Source organism: Canis lupus, chromosome 15, assembly GCF_011100685.1.
Source record: "Canis lupus familiaris isolate Mischka breed German Shepherd chromosome 15, alternate assembly UU_Cfam_GSD_1.0, whole genome shotgun sequence".
Taxonomy (NCBI): Eukaryota; Metazoa; Chordata; class Mammalia; order Carnivora; family Canidae; genus Canis; species Canis lupus.
In genome coordinates, this window is record NC_049236.1 from 34,506,188 (window position 1) to 34,521,414 (window position 15,227).

The window sequence follows — 15,227 nt, forward strand, 5'->3', positions numbered from 1 at the left end:
GCAATTCCTTTCTGCTCCCCCAGCAAAGAGATCAGTAGGGCATGGTGGTCAATGACTCCCAGAGCATCACTTCTGATTCCTTGGAACAGGTCTTTGTTTATTATAAGACAAAATCTTCCATCGAGAGGGAACTTGAGAAAGCTTATAGGACTGATGAAATGGTTTCATTCAGACCATGGGCTCAAACTAAGCCCCTATTTGTGATGATGAAACATTGTGAACATTTTATTAATGGTAATAAATCACAAACTAGTTACTAATTGTTGTAGATTATACTAGTTATTTCCTTGTTCATGTATCATATTTCCTATATGTTTCTTCACTCTCCTTCTTCTGGATTCTTTCTTCTAGATTCTGTCTTCCATTCCCGTGTCACAAGAATGGGTATGAGGCCAGGCCCATCCAGTCACAGTGCTTTTTTAGTTAGAGTAGGTCTGTTGCTATAACAAACAGGTCCCAAAATGTATAATGGCTCAACTACAAAAGAAGTTTATTTCTCGCTCACATAAACAGTCCAAAGCCATCAAGATCAGATTGGGAAAGGAGGTGGTTTTGCTCCACACAGTCATTCAGGGATCAACGGCCATGGTCTCCTTCAACAAATATTCCCAAGAAATCCCTGCATTAATATCCACTGACAGAAGGGGACCAAGGGGGTGGAAAAGGTGCGGTGTTCCATAACCTTCATGCCTGGGGAGTTACACATACTAGTTTTGTTCACATTCCTCTCATAACACATTCCACATTAGTTACATGGCCTCATCTGGATGCAAGAGGGGCTGGGAAAGGAAGTCCTTCTCTGGGCTGCTGCTTCCCAGACAGAGCTTTGTAATTTGGGAAAAGGAGCACAAATCTTGGTGGACCATTGGACATCAGAGATTGATCAAAGGGTAGACCCCATAACATGGCCTAGACTGAAACAGCCAAAGAACCCCTATGGGATTGATATTTGCAAGCTGGGAGAAAATAGAAATTTTTTTTGGGGCGGGGGGAGACAGGTGAGGGGGGAAGATCTGAATTTGGACTACTGCAGCCATGGTCTCTGCCATGGAGGTGACAGCCTGCAAATGAAGCCAGGCAGAGAGGGAAAGGAGAGAGACAGAGACCAAGAGACAACACACACACACACACACACACACACACACACACAGAAAGAGAGTTAGAAAGTGAGTCCCGGTGACCTCAACCTCCAGCTCTGGTCCGGAAGCCTAGGTGCCCATTCTCCCCTTCAGCCCTCTGAGTCACACTACTCTCCTTCCCATCTGCATGAACCAGTGACTTCCCTCCTTATTAGAGAGAATATTGGGTTTCTGTCACTTGCATCAGCCTTTGAGCCTCAGCCATATGCCAGAAACTACGATGGGCATTTTATATACATTTCCAGATGGATCCTTAATCCAATCATAGATATCATCATGTCTAGTTCAGAGATGAGAAAATATTTGGAAATGTGAAGTATGTAGGAGTCAGGACTAACATCTAGATCTATGGTATAAGACAAGAGTTGACAAACTGTTTCTGTAAATGGCTGGAGAGTCAAATATTTTTGGCCTTATGGGCGACATATCATTGTTGCAACTGTGTCATTGTCACACAAAAGCAGCAGGACCAACAGTAAACTAATGGGTAGGGCTGGGTTCCAATACAACTCCATTCAGAAATCAGGTGGTAGGCTGAAGTTGGCCTGCAGGCTGGAGTTTGCCAACCCCTACTCTAGGGGGAAAATGAACAATACCAACCTGATAGTCAAGAGAAGGATGGTTTTGTCAATAACTAGGTTGGTGACCTTGAACATATTCCCTGACACCTGAGGTCTGTTGATACACGTTTCCTTATTTATTTCACTGCCTTCATTGGCCTTTTTAATTCTCCTGTCTCCTTTTCCATGTCCACGTGCAGAATGTGCATAACTAGTGCATGATGGTCCCATTTTTAAGTTGGAATCCAACTGAGAACTCCATGTGTATTTTGATTTTTAACTTGGCCTCTGGCGCACTGTACAGAACAGGAATTATTCTCTTTTCCTTATGCCCCAGTTTGTGGAAGGCATCAGTCATTTTGTGGGCTTCTCTCCCTTGGGTGCCCCTGGGAGGTGTGGAGACACTGGCTGCACACTCTGTGGCTTCAGCCTGCTGTGCTGGGAAGCTGGTCAGCCTGCCGCTCTAGCCTCCCTGCCCATCCCCACTGCAGTCTGCTGTCATTTCTTGCGGCTGCTAATCCACTCCCTAAGGAATCCTCACCGCTTAGATCAAGGTCCAAGAATGTGTCCTTGTCTGTCCCTGCTTCTAGTAAACTACAGCTATGCCCCTAGAGACCTTACCTGTGACTTCAAAGTGCACTTCTAGGTGTTGGGTGGTTGGCATTCCCAGAAACATGATCCTGCAAAAGCAGGGCATTATTTAAATGCCTGCATGTTTACTGCTTAGCAACAAATATGATCCTCAAGTCATAAGACTCATTTTACAAACCACTCTCTTCTTAAGTGATGAGGCTTTCAGAAATCCTCAGCACCCGAAAATTTTCCATGAACCCTGAAAGTCAATGAAAAGAGAAGCAAGCAAAAGCTGAAGACTCCATGTTGCTCATTTTCAGTAGGGGCACAGAGAGGTCCTTCGGGTTTTCTGGAGAAAGCCCACACTTGTGCGGTGTTAACATGAACAAAACAGGAGCACCTGGGTGGCTCAGGGGTTAAGCGTCTGCCTTTGGCTCAGGTCATAATCCTGGGGTCCTGGGACTGAGTCCCACATCAGGCTCCTCAAAGGGGGCCTGCTTCTCCCTCTGCCTATGTCTCTGTCTCTCTCTCTCTCTCTGCGTCTCTCATGAATAATAAAAGACAAGCACCAAATCTCTTGGGGGGGATATTTAGAAATACAGATCTGAGGGTTAGAATGAGTCAAGGAAGGCGAGATAGTAAATGCTCTCCCTCCCTGATAAAGGACTGGTTGCTGACAGACGAATTGTTTTTGGAAAGGACCAGATAGAAAAAATTTCAGGCATTGCACTCTGTATATCGTCTTTGCTGCAAATTGCTCTTCCTTTTTTTTTTTTTTTCCTTTGGTGGGATAGAGGAGTCGTTTAAATCCTTTAAAATTATAAAAAACTATTTTTAGCTACTGAGACAGGAGTCCTGGCTTTGCGGCTGCTAGCTGTATAACAGGGATGGGTAAACTAAACTTTTAAAGCATTGCTTTCATCATCTATGAGAATACCACCAGCTTGGGGTGCCTGGGTGGCTCAGTTGGTTAAGCATTCAACTCTTGATTTCAGCTCAGGTCTTGCTCTCAGGGTTGTGAGTTTAAGCCCCACATTGGGCTCCATGCTGGGTGTAGAGCCTACTTGAGAAGAGAGAGAGAGAGAGAGAGAGAGATAGTACCACCGGCTTGTTGACTGTGACGCTTTATCCTGGTGCCTGGCACAGAGTGGTGTTCGATCCATGAGTGGTGGCTGGCATTGCTATTTCCTGAATCATCATGAGTCCATGTTAATTGCTATATACACACAATGGATTATTATTCAGCCTTTAAGAGGAAGGAAATTGTGACCCACGCTACAGCGTGGATGAGCTCTGAGGACATTATGCTAAGTGAAGCCAGTCACAGAAAGGCAGAGTCTATACGATTCATTCTACTTATAGGAGACCCCGAGTGTAGTCAAATTCATAGAGACAAAAAAAAACCAAAAAAAACAAAAAACAGTAGTGGTTGCCAGGGGCTGGGGGAAGGGAGAGGATATTTGTTTAATGAGGACAGAGTTTCGCTTGTGCAAGATGAAAGGAGTTCTGGAGTTGGATGGTGGTGTTGGTTGCACAACAGTGTGAATGTACCGTGATGCCACTGAGCTCTATTTAAAAATAGTTGGGTGGCACGTTAATTTTGTCACAATTTCAAAAACACATAGACACATATCTCAGATATGGAAAAATAAAATGAGGGGAGCAGGGAGTGTTGTGAGAGGGGTGCAGTTTTAAACAGGGGGGACTGAGGAAATCCCCTCTGAGAGGGAGATATTTGAGAAGGAGGGAGGGTGGGAGCTCTGGGTAGCAGGGATGTCTAAGTTCAGAGGCTCTGAACTGGGAGTGGGCCAGGCCTGTCCGTCTGCCTTTCCCTCACCCCTAAGCACACACTGGAGCAGAGCAAGTGAGAGGAAGGTGAAATCCAAGGAAGAAGAGGAGTGTCAGGGTCCAGTGGGCAAGAGCACAGAACTCGCTGGCCACTACAGGCCCTTGACTTTTACTCTTGTGCAATGGTGAGCCACTCAAGAGTCTTAAGCAGAGGAGTTACAAGAGCTGAGCTATATTTGAACAGAAGCACCATGGCCACGCTGTTGAGGGAAGACCACAGGGACCGAGGCTGGAGGCTGGGGGGCCAGACAGAAGGTTCTAGAATCATCGAGGGACAATGGAGGAGAGGATGAGGGTACTGGCAAGGGGAAAATTCATTGGATTAGGGATCTATTTGAGGGTGAGTCAGCAGGATTTGCTGGAGGATTGGATGTGGGGTGCAAGAGGAAGAGAAGAATCAAGGACTGCTCCCAGGTTTGGGACCTGAGCTAAGGCTGGTTAACATGGTTTATGGGACATATTTGGGTTAATGATTTCATTTCCATCTCACCATCAAGGCCTCACGGAGGTCGAAACTCCAGGGCTCAGGCATGAGAGCTGCCAGGCTTGGGTGAGAATCCTGCTTCTGGTGCTCATTAGCAGCATGGCCTGGGCCAAAGCCCTTGCCATTTTTGAGCCTCAGCGTCTTCATTTTACAGATGGAGACACTGATGCTCAACACATGAGTTATTGTGGGGAGTCCAGCACCAGGTGCCCGGGAACCGGTCAGTAGTGACAACTGTTTCTATTTCACCAGCACACCTGGAATTGGAACTTGGCTCTCTGCGCCCAGTCCCTTACTCTTCCCCCCAAGTCCTCTCTTCCTGCTTTCTGGACAGCGGCTAAGCCAATCCATCACTCTTGGGAATAATATTCCATTTTCAGACGTTTTAACTATACTTGATCTCACTGAAGACAAGTTTTCTTCAACCAATAGACTCTTTCCTAGGAGGTAGAGGGAGTTCTAGAACTGGGGCATAGCTGTGTGTGTGGTTGGTCATAAGGGGTAGGCGGCATTTGGGGTGACTTTTATTTGGTCTTGCCACCTTCCAGGCAGGAGCAACGTGCTCTAGACCCTTCTTCCCTCCTGGCTTAAAGCATTGGGTAGAACTGACCGGACATTTGAACACTTATCAAGCACAGCCTCACTCTGCCTGAAGATTTAGTTCTAACGTAACAGTACAGAGAAACATTTCCTCTCTCTCTTCTCACAGTTTAGTCCCTAGACTAAGAGATGGGAAGAAATGCTGATGCCATCACCCCTCAGGCCACGTGGGCTATAGGTGGATTGGCAGAGGCTAGCAGAAAGAGCACTGGCCAAGAGGTCCCAACCTTTGCATGCTCCCCAGCTGGGAGTCACAGATCACAGCAGCTCTAAGTCTTAGAGTCTTTGCCATAAAACAATATCTGCCGCTGCACCTCATAGAGAATTAGATTAGAGAAAGCAGGTCAAGGTCAGATGTCACAGGTCATGAACTACAACTTTATTTAAAGTTCAAGTGTGTAAACCATACACCCAGTCATCCTCTGCTCTATCTCAAATCACGATCTATGGACTTCCTTCATTAGGATTGTCTGGGGTTGCTCAATAAAATGGTGAATTCTGGGGCCTAGTCTGGCCTAAGCTTCCTCCCTGCCCACCAGCCTCGCAGTTCTTGAACTCAATAAAGCTTAGACCCACTCGGCCAGGAGTTAACTTTGATGGAATAGGAAAAGGGATAAAGGACTTAATTGCACCCAAAGACTCGGCATTCAGATAGGTGCTAACCAAAATATACATCATGGACCTTATTCATCACATTTAAATCTTCCCAATGGGTGGGACATAGAGTTCTGTTAAAAACAGCTGGGTTGGGGCACCTGGGTGGCTCAGGGGTTGAGCATCTGCCTTGGCTCAGGTCGTGATCCCAGGGTCCTGGGATTGAGTCCTGCATCAGGGTCCCCTCATGGAGCCTGCTTCCCCTCTGCCTGTGTCTCTGCCTCTCTCTGTGTGTCTCTTGTGAATAAAGAAATAAAATATTTAAAAAAACAAAAATTAAAATTAAAAAAACAGGTGGTGAGGCCACTCGTCAGGATTTTAAATATGCAATGTGAATAGTTACACTCTTCCCTTCTGAAGGGAAATTTTTAATGTAGAATCTTTTTTTTTTTTTTTAAGATGAATTTCCAGTGTTCTTTCCATGTGTTCCTTATGCCCCCAGAACACCCAGCCTTGGCTTTTCTTGGTAATTTGCTAAGTATCACAAAATCAAGGACGCGCCACTCTCATGCCAGCATTTCAGCACTGGGCCCTTCTCCCACAGCCATTCCATCGCTGTGGCCAAATTAGCCATCACACCTGCGCTATTGATCTGGGCAAGCGCCCAGGGGACAGCCTGTCCTGGTTGAGGGCAGGCCCTAAAGTTCTTGCAGCACACTGACTCGGCAGGACCCAGATGCTTCCCCAGGCCAGATGGGCCCTGGGAGTTTCTAAACCCTTGGCCTGCAATCTTTTAACCAGATAATAGGCCCATCAATTCAGCTGCCAGTCCCAAAGTTTTCAGCTGGGCATCTCTCCATCTCCTCAGGAGACAATAAGCTTTGTGGATGCACAGATGCTGCAGAATCCATTTGGAATAAATTGAGCATGTGGCAGAGGAAAAGGGTAGGAAGGCTGCAGAAACGCCCAGCGGCACTTGCTGGGCGGGGGCGGGGGGTAGGGGTTCCTTACTTGTTAGCCACAGCTCCCCGGCTGCTCCGATCCTGTGGTCCTGGGAACTTCTCTCCAAGGACGAGGATGCCACACACATGCACACACTGCTGAGCGTTACAGGCACAGATGCCTGGGGTGACCTTAGGAAGCTATGTCCACTTAGGAGACGCAGAAACCTTGAGAATGGTGCAGAATGGGTGCACGTGTTGAGGTTGTCTAGATATTAGGGACCAGGGACCTCCAACAGCTGGTTTACATTTTTGGTTTTTGGTATTAATACCTTCATAATTGCCCTGGACCCATTTCGGGGGCCCTGACCCATGGCACCTCCCCATCTGGAATGCCATTCTTCTCCCTAAGTTCTACTCACGATCTTCAGGGCTCACCTCCTCCATGCTGTCTTCCTGGGCCACCAGAGAGCTCAGTGACCGCCCCCAACCTCCCTCCTACCCTCCCCCCAGCTCCACAAGGTCCTAACAGCCATCTCCCTCATGTCATTCCGTGCGTGTGACTCTGAACATTCCCAGCTAGATTCCGTGGCAGGCACCATGCCTGGATGTCCTTGGTTATCCCCCTCAGCACCTAGCACGATGTTCAGCCACGACAGGTACTTGCTCAACGCCTGCTGACTCATGAGCAAGGACTAGGACGTGGAAATAATCTTTAAAAATTGAGTTGGACAACATAATAGGCTTTGTGAAAATAAGATACTACCTGAATGACTGATGAGAAACCAACTTTGGCAAAACGAGCACAGTAGGATTATTCCATTATTATGCACCTAAAAGAAGTAGAGCCTAAGAGCAAATGAAAGCCCTTGGTGACATCAGTTTTTGGCAGTCCCCAATGGAAAGTGACCCTGCCAGGCCCTCCTCCCTCATTCAATCCGGGAACGCTTTCCATTAACGCTATTAACCCGACACAGCGGTCAGGGGCATCACGGGCCGGCCAAACACACTTGGTTCCAATTGCTGAATCATCTCCATCTTGTCTGCCCTCACTAATACCTTCAAGAATGAGAAGTAGAGGAAGGGAGAGGAGCACCAGGGACTATTCTGCTTTAGCCAATCCTCAATAGGAAACAGTCTGGCCCATTCCTTCTCTCCCTGCGAACTCTTTCCATTAAAAATATTTCTCCTCCACAGCCATGTTTTCAACTTCTCGTATGATGAGCTCAAATTGAAATTCTCAGCCCTCCACCCTCAACCCTTTTAAGGGCGGAACTCACCCTCTTCAGTGGACAGCTTAATTGCTTGACATCAGCCAAGAGACCCAGGAACATTCTGACCTTCTGAAACCAGACTGGAAGATCAGAGAAGACTTTCCTTGCTGCCCCTTGGACTCAGCATTTTCAAGAGATGCAAAAAGACCCCAGGATTGAAGACAGAAGGCAACAGCAAGAAGGCAGTAGAAGTCGGACATAACCAAAGTTGGCAAATTCAGTCTTCTCTGGAAAATTAGAGCCAAGGGAATTCTATTATTTGGAGAACCTCTTCTCAAGGCAGGAAGCAGGCAGGTTGCAAAGAAGGCTACACTGCCCTCTATTGGGGTCCTGCCGGCATTCAGCCAAGGGCTTTCATTCATGATCTCCACTGTCATTGTGCAACCAATATGGGAGCCGTTAGTATTACCCGAAACACACTACTGAGACCAGACACATCAAGCAATCTGCCCAAGGCCGTGCAGCTAAGACACAGCACAAGCAAGGATGCTAAACCAGGGATAAACAACTTCAAAGTTCATTTTCTTGCCATTTATCTTTATAGATAAGCTTTCCTTCTTGGATTCAGCTTCCTGCTCTGAGTTGGCCAGCACTAAGCTCTACTGTGGTAGTTCTCAGAGCTAGCTACATATTAGATCATCTGGAGACAGGCTCTAGCCGGCCAAGTGCTCGAGCCCCACCTCTAGAAATTCTGATTTTAATTGATGTGGTGTGGATTCTGGTTTAGATCGGTTTTTAAAGTTCCCCAGGTGATTCTAATACATAGCCAGCAGTGAGAATTCCTCCTAGCTGCAGAAGAGAGGTAGGCAGAAACAGGTGGTCCCTCGAAACTAGGTTGCACTATTTAATGGAGAAAAGGTTCGGGGGAGGGGTTCACTAAAGAAAAATCACTCTCGAAAGAGGTAGGCTCAATAATGGAAAGCAGCTATACTTGTGATGTTGAGGTAGGGTGAATAACTGCCCCCCAAAGAGCTCCACATCCGAATCCCTGGATCCTATAAATAGGTTACCTGACATGGAAAAAGGGACTTTGCAGATATAATTAAGTTAAAGATCTTGAGATGGGAAGAGTATCTTGAATTATCGGGGTCACCCTGCGGTAACCACAGGGTCCTATAAGGGGGGAAGGGGAGTCAGTCAAAGAAGATGTGATGACATGATCCAAGCCAAAATCAAGAGTCAGCCCTTAACTGCCTGGGTCACCCAGGCACCCCATATTTTATTCAGTCTCTTTTAAGGAGCTACAAGAGAAAATAGTCTAAAATGAGAGCCAGATACAGTCACTTATTCACTCAGCCAACAATTGTTGAGTACCTATTATGCACCAGGCCCTTTTCTAGGAACCAGGAACCTAACGATAAACAAGATCTGTTCCCTATCCTTGGGAATGTCCAGTCTAGTGATGTAAAGAGACATAGTAGATTTCCATAAGGACAGCAGGATACATACAATTAGGGTAGATAGGGTGTGACGAAGGTATACATAGGAGAAACCTAAATATAGATCTAGGGGAGGGTATACCATGGAGGGCTTCCTGGAGAAAGTGACCTCTAAGATGGCTGAGTGGTTATTTCCCAGAGGAAGGGATAGGGTTATGGAGAGTTTTAGGGGGCACCAGCTCTTCCATAGTTTTGAAGTGAAGAGCAAATAGTGTTTTTAGGGACCTGCAGAGACTCCATACAAGCATAATATGGAGGGCCAGACCCACAAGTGTGAGATGGTGAGAGGTTTGGCTGGAGAGCTGCTTAAGAACCATGATAAGGAGTTAGAATTTTAGATTGAGACAGTGATGAGCTGTTGAAAGACGTTAAGCAGGACAGTTTTGTAATAAGATTTGAACTTTAGAAAGATCATTCTCAGGGGAGCAGTTGAAGAGGGACAAGATAAAAAATCAAAAGACAAACTGGGAGGCTACTGCAATAATTCTCAGGGAAGACCACGGATGTTGGAGCCAAAGTACTGGCAGTGGTGTGATCAGAGGTGGATGGATTTAGAGACATCAAGGCAACAGAGCGGTAGCTGTGTTGTGAGATAAGGGAAGGGGAGAGAAATCTTGCCTTCCATGTTTGTCTTCCAGGAAACACAGGAACCAGCATTTTGGTTTTTAATTTGTCTTAAGATTTTATTTATTTATTCATGAGAGACACAGAGAGAGGCAGAGACACAGGCAGAGGGAGAAGTAGGCTCCCTGGGGGGAGCCTGATGTGGGACTCAATCCCGGGACTCTGAGATCGTGCCCTGAGCTAAGGGTAGTTGCTCAACCACTGAGCCACCCAGGTGCCCCAGAACCAGCAGTTTGAGTGGCAAGTGATGTCTCAACTTTAGACACATTGACCTAAACACGTTGAGGTGTCCCATGGGATCCTCAAATGGTCACGTGCAGTTGGGAGTTAGATGTATGTCCAGAGTTCAGGAGAGTGATTTGGAGTGAAGACATAGATTTGAGAATCATCAGCCCATGAGTGGTCTACTTGAAATGATGGAAGCGAGGAGATCACCTAGAGAGAGTAAAAGCAGGAGTAATGACCTACGGTCAGGCAGAGGAAGATAAGATGGTCAAAAAAGAGAGACTGAGGCTAACCACCCCCAGAGGAGGAAAAGTGGGAGAGCATGGTGACCAGAATCCAGGAGGTGAGTGCTTCAAGGGTGGGACTGGTTCATGGTCCTGAATGCTTCATTGAGGTCATGGGAGACAAGGACACGGACTTGATAAAACGAAGGCCATGACCAACTTTAGCAAGAGCGGTTTTTCAGTAGAGCATTGGGGGTGAAAAAGCCTGAGGGATATGGCAAGAAGCAGGAGATGACAAGTGGAGAGAGCCAATGAGGACTTCTCTCTCGGGATGAGGACGTGACATTCTCACAAGAGCTTTGAGAAGAGCAGAGAGACGAGGCAGTAACTGGATGGAAACAGAAGGCGGACTTTTTTTTTAGCATATGAAAAATGAGAATATTGAGATGCTGTGAGGTGAAAGAAAGGGAGAACAGAAGGGGGGTAAGTACCGTGGAGCTCGATTATTCTCAGATTCCATATCTGTAAATTCTCCTGCTCAGTGGGATTTATTTGTAATTCCAGAAGCAATACTTGCAGGGCTGTCATGGTCATTTCTGGACACGCACATGCTCAGAGCAGCAAAAAGTTTGAGCTTCCCAACGTGCATATTCCCCACTGAGGTTGAGCCAGGCAGTGCTCAGCCTTCTTGCTTCCGCTCTCATACTGTAAATGCTTTCAGACTGCTGTGTTTTTTCACATTTCTGTGCTTTTTTTCTTGCCAATGTCACTGTTTAAAATTGCCCCACACGTGAGGCCAAGGTGGTGTCTAGGGTTCCGAAGTGCAAGAAGGCTGTGATGCGCCTAATGGGGAAAACACGGGTTAGATGTGCTCGGTTCAGGCTTGGATTACGGTGCTGTCACAGTGTGTTCAATGTTAATGAATCACCAGTGTATTTTAACAGTGTATTTCTGTTCCAAGACAAAAACACAGGTAAAACTAGGTAAAAAAAAAAAAAAAAAATATATATATATATATATATTGATTGATTGATTGTGTATTGATTATGTCTTGATAAGGCCAAAGGCTCCCAGGAACCTAACCCTGTATCTCCCCTGGAAGGGGTGGTTCAGGATTCAGTAATTCATTGTTCATGGTGACTTCACAGAACACGACTATGGTGAGTAAACAGGAGTGGACTCGACAAGAGAGAAGTCAGAAAGAGTTCTCAGAAATGAACGTAGGGGGGCACACTTTGGGGGAATGGAATGGTCATCTAGAGTCCCCAGGCTTGTCATCCAATCAGTTCACTAGACCAAATAGCCCTTTCAAATAAAAACCCAGGGAGATTGCTGTCAACTGGGCTTTGCTCAGAACAAGCAGTCCTGGGATGTGATGAGGGAAGGATGGGTAGTGGAGGAAGTGGTATCAGTAAGAGGACGACATTGAAACAAAGATGTGGCAAAAGAGGGAGGTCTCATTTAGTTGTGCTCTCTACAAGGTGCAATTTATCAAGCTAAAGGGGTGGGGGGGCTTTTTTGAGGATTTCCTGCCTCTTCTGATGATGCCAAACTTTATTTTGACCTCTACCCCTACTCTAAAACAGTACAGTTTAATCTTTACTTTGTTCGTACCTGGCTTGAGGAGGAAGTTAATTTCAGACCACTGAGACTTGGCATTACACAGTAATCTCCTTTTTATTAACTCATCTCAGCAGTTGAAAGCATTGGAAAACACTATAAAAACATTGCAAACAAAAAACAAAAAAAAAAAACAAAAAACAAAATACAAAAAAACAAAAAAAACAAACCTTTGTGACCAAGCATGTATCCTGTGGGAAACATTTAAGAACTTTTCCTTCCCACTGCCCTCTTCCTATATTAGAAAAATAAAGCTTCTCTGCTCCCAAAGTGAGTTCAAATAAAGGGGAAGCACCACTTTGTTTTAAATGGTGCTGTGCACATTTTGAAGATAGAAGCAGCAGGGCTTCAGACAGGAGGAGACACAAGTCCTCGGATACTGAGCACCCTTGCTAGTCTAGGTGAAGTTACCACGAAGTTCTGATAGTGGGGGAGACTGACACCTGATATATTTGCACGTCGGGTCACAAAAGGTGAGTGCCTTCTGTTGGCAAGCGTAGGGAACCACACTTAGCTGACCCCAGTGAGGTGTGATCTATGATTTACCAGGGAGGCTGGGCCAAAGCTCACTCTTGTTCTATCTGGAGAAAAAAAAATCTTTTAGCAGACTGACAAGGTGAACAAATTCAGCTTATTCTTTAAACCAGATACACTTTCCCTTGGCAGATTATAAATTTAACAGATTGGTGATACTCAAGAACTTTTTGATTTTTTTTTAAGATTTTATTTATTTATTTGACAGAAAGAGAGCAAGAGAGTGAACATACAAGCAGGGGGAACAGCAGGCAGAGGCAGAGGGAGAAGCAGGTTCCCTGCTGAGCAAGGAGCCTGATGCAGGACCCAATCCCAGGACCCCAGGATCATGACCTGAGCCAAAGGCAGACGCTTAACTGACAGAGCCACCAGGTGCCCTTGATCTTTTTTTTAATGCACAGTCTTTATTTTTTTAGAGTGCTTCTAGGTTTACAGAAAACTTGAGCAGAATGTACCCAGAGTTCCCATATTTTCCTTCTTCCCCTCTGCACACACAATTTCCCCTGTTATTAGCATCTTGCACACCCCTGTGCAGTACATTTGTTACAATTGACTAATAACACGTTATTATTAACTCTGGTCTATAGTTTACATTGATTTGCTCTTTGTATACAAAATATCCTTTCAATCTGTTTTAGAACCAAGGAAATCATAATAATAAAGCTAACCATCCAAAGAGGTATTTCTAGGTCGTGATGCTCTATTGCACACATCATTAACTCATCCTTACCATCTTGAAAGATAGGCTGAGACTCTTGCATAAGAAAAGGAACTGAGGTTCAGAGTCCAGTGACCTGCCCAGGGTCAAATGGTTCTTGAGTAGGAGAGACAAGATCAGAACCCAGGTCTTCTTACTTCTTTTCCAGTTACTCTAATGCCACTTTTTAAGATGCCACTCTTAGCCTCATTCCTCAAATCCAAGTTTACATGTCTAAGCAGAGGATTACGATGCACACTGCTAATATTTCCACTGAGAAGCAAAATGTGAGAAAGTAAACAAGATGATACTTCCTCAAATATTTGGCAGGTGAGTGCACGCAAGTGCTAATTCACCTTTTGGGCTTAAGTATTTAGGGTCCATACTTCCTGCTAATTTATGTGTCTGTTTCCTCTGCTCTACAGGAAGCCTTGGGAGAAAAGGAACATGTCTGTCTTGCCCACTGTTGTCTCTTGGTTGCTAATATATTACCTGGATCATAATAATGCCCAAACAGCAGTTAGTAAGCAAATGAATGGAACGGTGGTATATGAGTATATATGGGTGTGTATTATTTATGGATATGTTATACGCATAGAGGGAGAGGGAGGGACTTATTTATTACGATGTGAGGAATTGACCCACGTGATTATGGAGGCCGGGAAGTCCCACGATCTGCTATCTGCAAGCCGGGGACCAGGAAAGCTGGTGGGATAGTTCCAGCTAAAACCTGAAATGCCAGAGAACCAGGGCAACCAATGGTGTAAGTCCCAGACCAAGTCCAAAGGCCTGAGGACCAGGCATGAGGGCGGCAGAAGATGGGTGTCTCAGCCCAGGCAGATGGCAAATTCGCCCCTTCCTCCATCTTTTTGTTCTTTTTTTTTTTTTTTCCATCTTTTTGTTCTATTCAGGCCCTCAGCCGATTGGAAGTTGCCTACCTAATTGGGGGTAAGCAATCTTCTTTACTCAGCCTACTGATTCAAATGCTCATCTTCTCCAGAAACCCCCTTAAGGACACGCCCAGAAATCATTTCACCAGCTATCTGGGCATTCCTTAGCCCGCTCAAGTGGACACACGAGATTAACCGTTTGGATATTGTTATCTGTGAGAAATAGTGACCATACAGAATTGTCTCTGGAATCCCTTTTTGAAATGTTCCCTTTTGCTTTTCTGGTCATTTTCCAACTACTATTTCATGTGACCTTTTCTACTTCTTCTGATATTTTAGTCCTTACGATTTCAACCACATCCTGTAATTACAAGATAACTTGAACTGACACCAAATTTCCCATTCTCTTTTCCTGCTACTTAACAGGGTTCAGATACAATTTACCGTTGCTCTTAAGATAATGTTTATACCTTTGGGCTGCTTCCAGTCCCCAAATCCACATGCATGTGGACATGTCCATGCAAAGAGCTTTTGCCTGGTACCTTCTCCTCAGTTTGAAGGGCAGAGGGAGGTGATAGAAGGAACACCAGGTAAAGAGGAAATCTAAGTTCTAAATCTGAGCTGTGTTTGCAGCTCCTTCATGTAATGGAAACTTGTTTCCTTTTGGCTCCTTAACCACAAGAGGGAGATAATATCACGTATTCTTAAGACAACCCCTGAAATAATTTTCTTTTCCATATAAATGATCACATAAGGGATGTTAATACCCTTGGGTATTTCATTAGTTGTTTATGAGTTTTAGTAAACATTGAATCCAAGGTCCTAAAGCAAAGATTACAAACTGGTAGCTCCAGGGACCATCGTGAGTCAAAGAAGTGTCCTGTTTGTCCAGCGGTGCTGTTTTTTAAATTGTAATTCAGTTACTAAAATGCTTAGACTTTGAGAGACTTCACGTGAAAAT

The 15,227-nt window shown here is 45.3% G+C and overlaps 1 long non-coding RNA gene across 2 annotated transcripts; it reads left to right on the forward strand.

The window, feature by feature from the left end:
- The first annotated feature begins 4,391 nt into the window (after positions 1-4,391).
- Positions 4,392-15,127, forward strand: LOC111090040. Of its 2 annotated transcripts, none has more exons than XR_005369973.1 (3): positions 4,392-4,460; positions 13,546-13,706; positions 13,802-15,127. It is a non-coding gene; the product is annotated as an uncharacterized LOC111090040 (long non-coding RNA). The 2 variants fall into 2 exon arrangements; XR_005369972.1 differs by having other exon boundaries at positions 4,449-4,534.
- Positions 15,128-15,227: the final 100 nt, after the last annotated feature.